The 10509-nt window shown below is 35.6% G+C and overlaps 1 protein-coding gene across 2 annotated transcripts in view; it reads right to left on the minus strand.

The window, feature by feature from the left end:
* LOC140171525 (uncharacterized) overlaps positions 1-10172 on the minus strand; it is a 31102-nt gene extending 20930 nt beyond the window's left edge. For both annotated transcript variants that reach the window (XM_072194795.1, XM_072194794.1), the window contains exon 1: positions 10040-10172. The gene's annotated coding sequence lies outside the window, so the exon portion shown is untranslated. The remainder of the gene's footprint in view (positions 1-10039) is intronic.
* Between the last annotated feature and the right edge of the window lie 337 nt (positions 10173-10509).

Genomic DNA, 10509 nt, shown 5'->3' on the forward strand with positions numbered 1-10509 from the left:
ACTACAGATCGCATAATTGGAAAGTGAACTTCGACGTATGTGATGCGAAAAAGTCTTGCCGTACCTTTTTTGATTCATATTTCAGCCGGGACGGTTAAGTTTGCGCCACGCAGCGGTATAGGGATGACCGGTTCTAGTGTATATAGAATTCTGTGGGTTCTTCTGACTTGCCGTTCTCAGTGAATACTTGTTAACACGATTAGATAAAATTAATAGCTGAATATGAATAATGAATGATCAAGCTTTCATTTGAAGTACCGTATGATTTGCAAGTATAGCAGAGTCATTCCATGTCAAATCAACCAATTTGCTGAAAATCTTGGCAGGTCACCCCCTCAGATTTTGCTGAAAATCATTTCTAGCATACCTCTATGGCAATAATGAACACATGGAAAAAATTAGCGCTCAACTCCAAGCGGTTTCGGAGATACGGCTAGTCAAAATTTCACCCAGACCCCCCCTTTTTGCTCTCGCGAGTCGCGTCGTTGAATTTGCCGCGTTTTGGAACACTCATATTTTGACTTTAGGAAAAAGATATTAAGCTGAAAATTGCTACCTAGAGTGACTTTCACCCAAATAAGCAGAATCTGGCCTTAAAAACAGTGTAGTGCTTCACTTTAAAAGTTATGGGTCTCTCAAAACCGCTTTTCGTTTTGTCATATTTCACGTGTTCAGTTTCAGACCCACTGTACTCTTAAATAGATATCAGAGAATGTTCAAACTTCATATTTATGCTTAATAGGCCAATATCTCTCACCTGAAACAACAATAGACCACTGATACCTTTAATTAAATTGTGGCTTGGACCCAAAGTTTGCTCCGCAGAATGAAATCCTGAAAACACCGCCCCCCACCGGTTGACCTTTGACCCCAACAAACTTGAAACTTACACTATGAATGCTTAAACACTTTTTCTACATCTGTACCAAATCTTAGCTTTGTAACTCCACTTTTCAAAATTCACAAATTTCACACTTTTTTGACAGAGATTAGCCAGCATCCTATATCAACGTGTGTAAAATTTGGCAAAATACCCAAATTTCATAATCCACTCTAACCAAGAAGGGGTGGAGTTACATAATTAAGATTTGGTATAGATAGATATCAAATGTTCAAGTATGTGTTGTGTAAGTTTCAAGTGTGTCGGATTTCATCTGCAGGGTCAAAGGTCAACTGGTAGGGGCGGTGTTTTCAGGATTTCATTTTGCAGAGCAAACTTTGGGTCCAAACCAATACATAATTAAAGGTTTCAATGGTCTGTTATTGTTTCAGGTGAGAGATATTGGCCTATTAAGCATAAATATGAAGTTTGAACATTCTCTGATATCTATTTAAGAGTACGAGTGGGCTCTGGAAACCGTACATCGTGAAATATTTAACAAAACGAAAAGGGGTTTTGGGAGACCCATAACTTTTAAAGTGGAAGCACTACACTGTTTTTAAGGCCATAATCTGCTTATTTGGGTGAAAGTCACTCTAGGTAGCAATTTTCAGCTTAAGGGCGTACTTCACCCATATATTGGTTTGATTGGTCTAAATAAATATTTTTTCATTTATACCTAGGCAATAAATGCACGGATCATGTGAAATAAAAAAAAATATGAAAAAAGAAGAAAAAAAAGTGCTTTTAAACAATTGTAGTAAGTCATTTTAGCCCTATATATATTTTGTTTACTGTATCCTAGTTACTCAGATGCGTGTTTCATAACAAACCATGATTTATTCTATTCAACATGTTCAAGTAGGGTACATGAATAGAATACATTAAATATTTGTTATACTCTCTATAGAAAATCTAGTGGTGCATGCAAAATAAACACTTACACAATGGATCTATTATAGTCATTAGTCAATAATACTATAATGTGTTGTTAGGAGAAGAAAAGGCTATTAGGTCACCATATGTCAGGTTATAGGTCAATTGGTTCAGGTCCAATTTAAGCATCAATTTTGAATACACATGTGAGAGTTTGTGATTATATCATAATGAGGAATAATGTTGATATTCTGTCTTTAACTGGATATATATCGAGAAGTGCAAGGTGGATATACTAATATACCTTGGGATGTAAATGGTGAGTACAATTTCAAATGCCTAGTTGAGATGGATTTCACAAATAAATATAAAATAGTTACCAAAATCACAAAAGTTAAGCTTACGGAAAACTACCCAATATGGTGGTACAGGTGACAAGAAATACAATTTTTTTCAACATTGCTGTAGTATGGTTGTGGTAACCTGTTACCTGTGGCTTAATTAAGTTTCAGTGAAATAATGTCGCAAGTTAAAAATACAAAATATAGCTCAACATTGAAAATAGAAGCATTTTAACCAGTTCCTTTTTGATAGTTGTGGAGCACCAAGTTCATGAAGTCATAAAAGAAATCAGGAACCACTTATTCCCATTTTACATATCAACTTTATTTCCCTAACGTGTTAGCAACACATATCCAAAATTTTAACGAAATCCGCTGATAGTAAGCTTTCCAAAATGAAGTGAATTTAAATCATCAGTGATGTACCACCTTTTGGCTTCTACTTTTAAAAGCATGTAAGCTACGTTGATACCGATGCCACCAATAAAACGAGAAGATTTGCCCCTTCATTTTGCATACCACTTTGTCCAATTTTTTTTGTAATTTCTCACAAAATGCAAAAAAATGAAAAAAAAAATCAATGGGTGTAGTACCCCCTTAATATCTTTTTCCTAAAGGCAAAATATTAGTGTTCCAAAACGCGACAAATTCAACGATGCGACTCGCGAGAAAAAAAAGGGGGGGTCTGGGTGAAATTTTGATAAGCCTTATCTCCGAAACCGCTTGGAGTTGAGCGCTAATTTTTTCCATGTGTTCATTATTGCCATAGAGGTATGCTAGAAATCTGAGGGGGTGACCTGCCAACCCATTGGTTGATTTGATATGGAATGACTCAGCACACAATTTGGCAATGATATAATTTAAAATTCAAAAGGATGCCATGTCTCCCATAGAGAATGCACATACTCCACTACCGCTTATCCACTACCGCTTATCCACCAGGTTTATCTTCGTTGACATTTTGGTATTTTTCACTACCGTAACCACTTGGGTATAAGCCCACCCCCCCTAGACGGCAGATTTCACTTCAAAAATGGGGGTGGGCTTATAACCGGGTAGTACTTGAATTTATGAAAAATCATCCCCATTTGTATATGCCCAATGTACCAGTAATTTCTATCATCTATGTCAATTTCTTAAAATTCTAAGTGTGGAATGTTAATTATCATTTATCAACTGATATTTTTTTTTATTTGTTCTTAAATGTGAGAGAAAAGCATTGATTTGATTTAAGAACTTGGCCAAAATTTAGTATGTACTGGGCTTATAGCCGAGTGCACCCTTGTTCCTAGAATGTTTTGAAAAATGGGGGGTGGGCTTATACCTGAAGGTGGGCTTATGCCCGGGTGGTTACGGTAATTAAACAAATTGGCATTCCAAATTGAGAAACATATTTGAAAATTAGAATAATCAGGCTGTATAATGAGCCCAAACTTGATGCAATCGGACCAAGAATAGCCCTGTGACAACAAGTTAAATCTGAAAGAGGAGAGAAAAATGTAACATCACCAGGTATTTTGGGGTCCCACCCAAGGCATTAGCCAGAAAGGTGTCTTTAGGGTGTCCAAAATGGTCAAAAATACCTTATTCTACAAAATCAGGGTGTCCACTTCCTATCCATTATAAAAATCAGAATTTTAGGGTGTCCAAATTGAAGACAGGGCATCCAAATGACACCTGGACACCTCTCTGGCTAATGCTTTGGTCCCACCATAAGACATGTGACCCTGACACGTGAATGCATCAACCAATCATATACAACCAACTGGATCTATTATTTTGCTAATTAATTTACCTTTCTCGATTTTTAACTTTTGGTGATGAATTAATTCAAAGCAATAATTATTATTGACAGCAACTGATGTTTTAAAAATGTATTTTGTGGCATTTAGAATATTTTAATTGTCGCCTGCAATCGCTATCGCCGTGATAAGTATAAATGCAAAAGCGACGGCGATGCATCTCAAAATTCGCGATTGCCCATCGCTCAAAAAAAGCGCTTAATGAAATTAATCGCAATCGCTCGGCGCGGCGATCGAGTATAAATTCAGCTTTATTTTTAAAGGCTGATATCACTAGACTCGCTTGCCAGTCCTATATATGCCTGCCACTTCCACATACTTGTGCATAATACGGAAGGTCGAGTTGTGCCCATTAATGTTTAGGCCTAACTTAAACTGTATGTTATACAAATTGTACAGCTATCATTTCTACCCTATGACGAACCGACATACCTGTAAATCAAATAGCCCACAAAAAACTGGTCATCGCTGGTATTTTTCATGAAGAAAAACGACACTTTTTACGCCGAACAGTGTCCAAAACACGCCAGCTGACGTACAAGCCTCCCCACGCATGTACATAAACAAGCCGTGTTCATTGTTTAATTGTCACCTGCAGCTGTTCGCAAGAAAACTTTCTGCATAAAATTACATGGGGTCGTTATCAGGCCTGAGACACACTGGCGCTAGTTTGAGGACAGTCACTATGAGTTAAATGTCGGCACATGCAGAAAATGTGTGATGGGTCGCCATTTTGTGACTCGTGCAAGCTAACACAAACAAATTATTGGACTTAATAATCTTTTCAAGTTTTAATCAAACGTGCATCTATCATGATAATATTACATTTTATTATTTTATTATTTGAATTACATAAGCTATGTCAATTTTGTGTCCATGTTAATTTTTATATGGATTTACCTGTGTTGATTTAAAACTGTTGTGAACGCGGAGCTACGCAAACTGGCAGGCGATTACCCACCATGCAATGCGAATACACGGAAACGATCCAGTTTAGGATGCATCGCAGTTCCTATCGTGTAAACCAGGCGTAAACCGCCCATCCAACCTGATCGTGTGCACAGGATTTGTGCTGGAGGCTAGTTAATGCGAACAACCAATGCGCAGAAGAAGACCTTGATACTAGGCGGAGCTTACGTTTCACAAGAATGATTGACAGCTGTGAGTAGGTGAAATTCTGTTCTGTGATTGGTACAAAAATATGGTTCTCGTATAAATGAATATGGTCATTTTCACGGTAAAGGGTGTAACTTTGGATTTTTAACATTTTGATCCGTAGTTTTCTAATAAAGCCATGATTTTTGGCCATATAAGTCATCTAGTTAGCAGCTACCTTGGGTAGCATAATCATCTTCGGAGTTACTGCGTTCAGTTTTAGCAGGCTTAAATGTACCTAATATTGCCATTTTGAAAAACTGTAAAAACAGTAACATTTTGTAAAACCCTGTGTTTTCTTCAGTTAGTTCATGGATAATTTTTCTTATCCTGAAAGTACGGTCATATGTTCAGTAAACACTGCCACATTAGATTTAATTGTGAACAGCCCTGTATTTTTGAGAACCGGACTTCGATATTTGTCGCTTTGAGGCTTCATTTTCCGTTAACAATTGTTAACAAACTTTGTGGGTATAGCTTTGGTTCATAATTCTTGGTTATTTCTTCACTTCTTCTTGATTCATAACAGTTGATATCTTAACTTGAAATGGGTAACAAAAATTAGTTGATTTGCAAGCTTTTAAAATTTTTATAAAATCTTGACTTTAAAGAGCCGATTTTCCGTTAACTTTTTTGAAGCCTCCGAAACAAACTGTTCAGCAAGCTTGGGCAAATATAAATAAAAGAGCTCATCCAATCTATTTATCAAAATGTAGCAAAGTAGATCCTCAAGTCACTTGTTTTTAAATCATGGAGATATATATCACCGTTTGAAAATGGGACCCAATACAAACTTTCCGTTAACAATTGAAGCCTCCGAAACAAATGAAGCCTCCGAAACAACAGTAAACTTAATTATCATCTATGCATATCTAAATTGGTATGTTCCATATTGATATCTGTATTGTAATTGTTGCATGATATGTGCAGAATGTCATAAATTTATAAAAAAATTGATATTATGGTTAATGCTTGAAAAATATACTGATATCCAAGAAAGCCCGTTTCGGAGGCTTCACATGCAAATAACACCATACTTAACAAATGGGTGAAAAAATTATCATGTTATAAATCTGCAATATCTGCCGCATAGAATCATTGATTCAATACACACAAGAAAATAACAGCTTAGATGATCCCAACAGTGTTGTTTTCAAAAAAACTACTTCTGCCATGTTTAACAATTGTAAACATGAAGCCGCCGAAACAAAAAAAATGACTTGCTGTGATAATTTAATTTTTGTCACAACTGAAATTCAATACTTAGAAGCAAAGCATGAAAATTGGTAATTGTGATATTTTTTACCTATTTTTTCATGTCAACTTGTAGTAGTTAGCCAAATATTTTACTTTTATGATCACCTGTGTTGTTTTAAACTGAAGCCTCCGAAACACAACACAAATCGCTTGAATTGCCAATTCTAAAAATAACTCCAATTTCTGTGAAACTTGGCTGGGAGGTTCCTTTCATCAAGTAGTATTTGTACATGAAGTTAGACATTTAAATTATTTTAGGAACCCAATTAAAACTTAAAAAATATGTTTAAGGTTGGGAAATTTCCATTGCAAATGACCCTTGATGTTAAAAATTTTCAAAATTGCAATTACAAACATAGCAAAACATGGTATAAAATTTAACTTATATCTGTTGACTTACTTTGGAATGGGATTTCACATGTATTCCAGCTTTCATGTCATAATTTTCTGAGCTTATGTAAAATACATTTTTCTTAGATTTTAACCAAAATGTTATGGAAATGTCAAATTTTTTATCAGAAATCAAAAGGTTTAAGCCTTGAAACACTATTTTACTGGAATTTAAGTTGCTTCTATGCATTACAGTAAACAGAAACATATTTAAGTGGTTTGAAATTTTGACCCTAAAAATCAAAAGTTACACCCTTTACCGTGAAAATGACCATATATTATCCATGGCTTCAAAATTAGGAACCGTTTCTTCCACAGAGCCCTATATAGGGCTCTATGGTCTCTACTCATCATACACGACCGTGAAGATCTGGCTAGCGACGGCGCTTGCGAATCAGGCTAGCTATTTGTACGGCGTGGCCTCTCATCCTTTATTATCTCTGGTCTTGTCACGCTGGTAGATTCGCCCACCTGTGATTACTGACCTGGATCTGACAGAAGATTGTGGAATTTACGATTTTCAGCAGCACGATTTTATGAAACTGCCAATATTTGCAAGTATTCTGAAGGATCGGTAATAATTAAAATATTGTTCATGGTGTCGGTAGTGCAAGTTGAAGTTAGTGAATTTGTGGTTTTGTATGTTATGTGCAAGAGTGTTTTCAGGAAGCGTAAATAGGCAGGCCGTTATGCTAAACTCTCCATCTTATATGTAAGTTCGGCGACGAACTGGACACATCACACAGTGACGTGTGATGTGTCCAGCCTGGATATAAGTCCTATATACGCCGTACCTATGTATATTAAGGACTGGCTTACGCCATTTTGGATGTCAATGGGAAATACACACTTAACGATTTGCGCCGGTTAGAAACTTGACAAAAAATCTTTAAAATTTCATCAATGTATATAAAAGTGGTACCAACCTTATTGTGCTTGCTAATTTAAGACTCGGTTGAAACAAAATTAAGGATCGAATGCATTTTAGTAGACGTCCAAAAAGGCAAAATTATCGTCAAAGTTCTGCCGAAATCGGCACCCTTGGCCTTGGCCTTGCGAAGGGTTCAGAATTCGAATCGGGAACGAAAATATCCGATCTTTGCGATCAAAAACACAAAATTACAACTTTAAACATACCGGTACTATTGGCAAAAGACATTATTACCAAACAATATAGAATAGAAAATTTGACATCATTTTCTCAAAATATTGAAGAAATTTGCTCACTAGACATCGAAAAAGTACGCAATCCAATTCCCGTTCAAACGCGTGGGAAACTGAAAGTGCATAATCTAGGTATGCTAGGTGAATTCAAATGTGCCATCAAACTGCATCATTTTATATATCAAATCAAAGCCTTGGCCTTGAGTAAACAAAGCCAAAACTGAAAACCATTTTTTCATAGCACTTTCCGTAGCAAAGTTACATCTTGTCAAAGATTGACTTTCATCAAAAAAGTTTCAGCTAGCAAAATTCCCCAAAACGGCATTTCGGGGGTGTTTCTAGATCTTTTAGTCTCATTATGATAGCAGCTTTTTTTTATTGGAACTGCTATCCAAATCCCTCTCAAATTCCATGTGCGAGTGACTTATTACCATAAAAAATCATATATTTGGGTCAAGTGAAGTATAGAAAACATATTTATGTAGGGTTCCTTCTTCGGCCAGTTGTTTTAAATTTCTATGTAAATGGTCGCATGTCATAAGTTGGGTATGCAAAAAGGGTGGAGGGATTACATTTTTCGGAAAATTGTGTTACAAATTTGATTGGCTTTCCATAACCCCATATCCTACAGCAGTGGTTGATACCTCATTTTAAGCCTAATTTTATACTCTTTCAGTCTACTGAAGCATATAATTATACATTATTCAATAAAAAAATCACATCAGTTGAAACGAAAAATGCCAGGGGTGGAGGAGCAGGCGGATGTGGAGCAGGCGGATGCGGATGTGTGCAATAGGGCCTATGTGAAAATTCACATGTCAGCATGTCAAAACTACTGGTTACTTTTTCAAATCTAGTGAGGGTATGATGTATTGACAGCTTTGAATGTTGAATTTGTACAACTAAAACAATTACTGACTACTTAAGGTGGTACTACACCCCCTGATACATTTTTTGACTAATTTTGTATTTTTCTCAAAAAGTAACTACACACTGGTAACAAAAGTTATGTATATTATAGGGGTAAGGACTCCAATTACTTCACTGAAATTTCAGTGATTCAAGACAAGGGGTTCATTATATATGTTAAGAAATGAGGTACATTCTAGCGGTACCTCTTTTCTTATCATAAATAACATACCGCTTGTCTTGAGTCACTGGAATTCAAGTGTAGTAACTGGATTCCTTACCCCTATAATATACATAACTTTTGTTACCAGTGTGTTATTATTTTTTGAGAAAAATGCAAAAATAGTCACAAATTTATCAACAGGTGTAGCGCCACCTTAAAGGGTTATATGTTCCATTTTTTTTTAAAATTTTTGATGCAATCCTAGTTGAATTTCAGTATTTTTAGCAACATGCTAATGTACATTTCTCTTCTTGATATTCATTTCCTCAATAATAGAATAACCGTCTCGCTAATTACTCGTAAAAAGGTCATTGACCTTCACAATGTAATTAACATACGTGCACAATTATTTTAAATAGTTCATTTGAAGCATTAATGTATTGAGAACATATCCTCCAAATCTGATGACATTCTTGCATAAAATAAAAATTTTACAGTCATTTTTGTAATTGAGGTCCGATTTGAGAAAAATGCATTTAAAAATTGAGATTTACATAGACGCCTGTGTATTAATTAAAAGTAATTAAGCATTATCTCATTAATTAAGCATGTGTTATGGTTTAAAATGGTGTTAATTATTAGAGGTTGTCAATATGTACAACATATCAAAAAATAAATTTTTTGTCATTTTTGACCATGTAATTGAAATTGTACCCAACTTATGACATGCGACCAAATATGCATTGACATTGTCGGCGAATTTGGCCGACTAGCAAATGTGTTAACTAAGCCTAGGCTAGGTTTGCCTGGGTTACCTACATAATCCCCTAGATATCACTGGATATGGAAATATCTAACAATCATGACAATTGAATGATCCTCTGCTCTGATTCACATTTACAAACCTTAACACACTTGCAAACATGCAAAGTTAACATGCGCCGTGCATTGCAATGCATACTGAAATTGTACTACCCCATGACTGTGTGATCACAGCACAATCAAATGCAATTGCAATGCATTGAAAATGCATGAACATGATGAATGAATGAATAGGACTGAAAGGAAACCGCGAAAACGCAGAGACGCATTACAAACTCACCATTTAGCTGATACAATTTGCATGATCTACAATAACTGTACATAAAACTCGCTTCTCTCTACCGCTGAGTGCACGGAAATGTGATATATTTGCATGATTTTATGGTTTCCTATACACTTCAACGTATATTTTCCACCATAATTTTTTTCTGATAACGCCCTCTACGATGACCAGGAACTAAAACTGGATGGTTTTCATGTATAATATTATTCCAAATTATAAATCTTCCTTAATAATATTAGTTTATTTGTAAAATTAATATATAAAATATTATATTTAGCATTTTCTTCTTCTTTAGTCAATTACTTTTTAACTAAGACTGAAATCAGAGAGTAGTTATTCTTGAGAGGGCACTCACCTCATTTGTAGCCTGAGTCCCTTGGCCCCGACCTCGAAACAATTCAAAATGGCGGAATAAAATGGCCGTTTCTCGTTCGGGGCCTGAGAACGAAACATGCAAAAAAGTGTCG

Source organism: Amphiura filiformis, chromosome 15 (assembly GCF_039555335.1).
Source record: "Amphiura filiformis chromosome 15, Afil_fr2py, whole genome shotgun sequence".
NCBI classification, from domain to species: Eukaryota; Metazoa; Echinodermata; class Ophiuroidea; order Amphilepidida; family Amphiuridae; genus Amphiura; species Amphiura filiformis.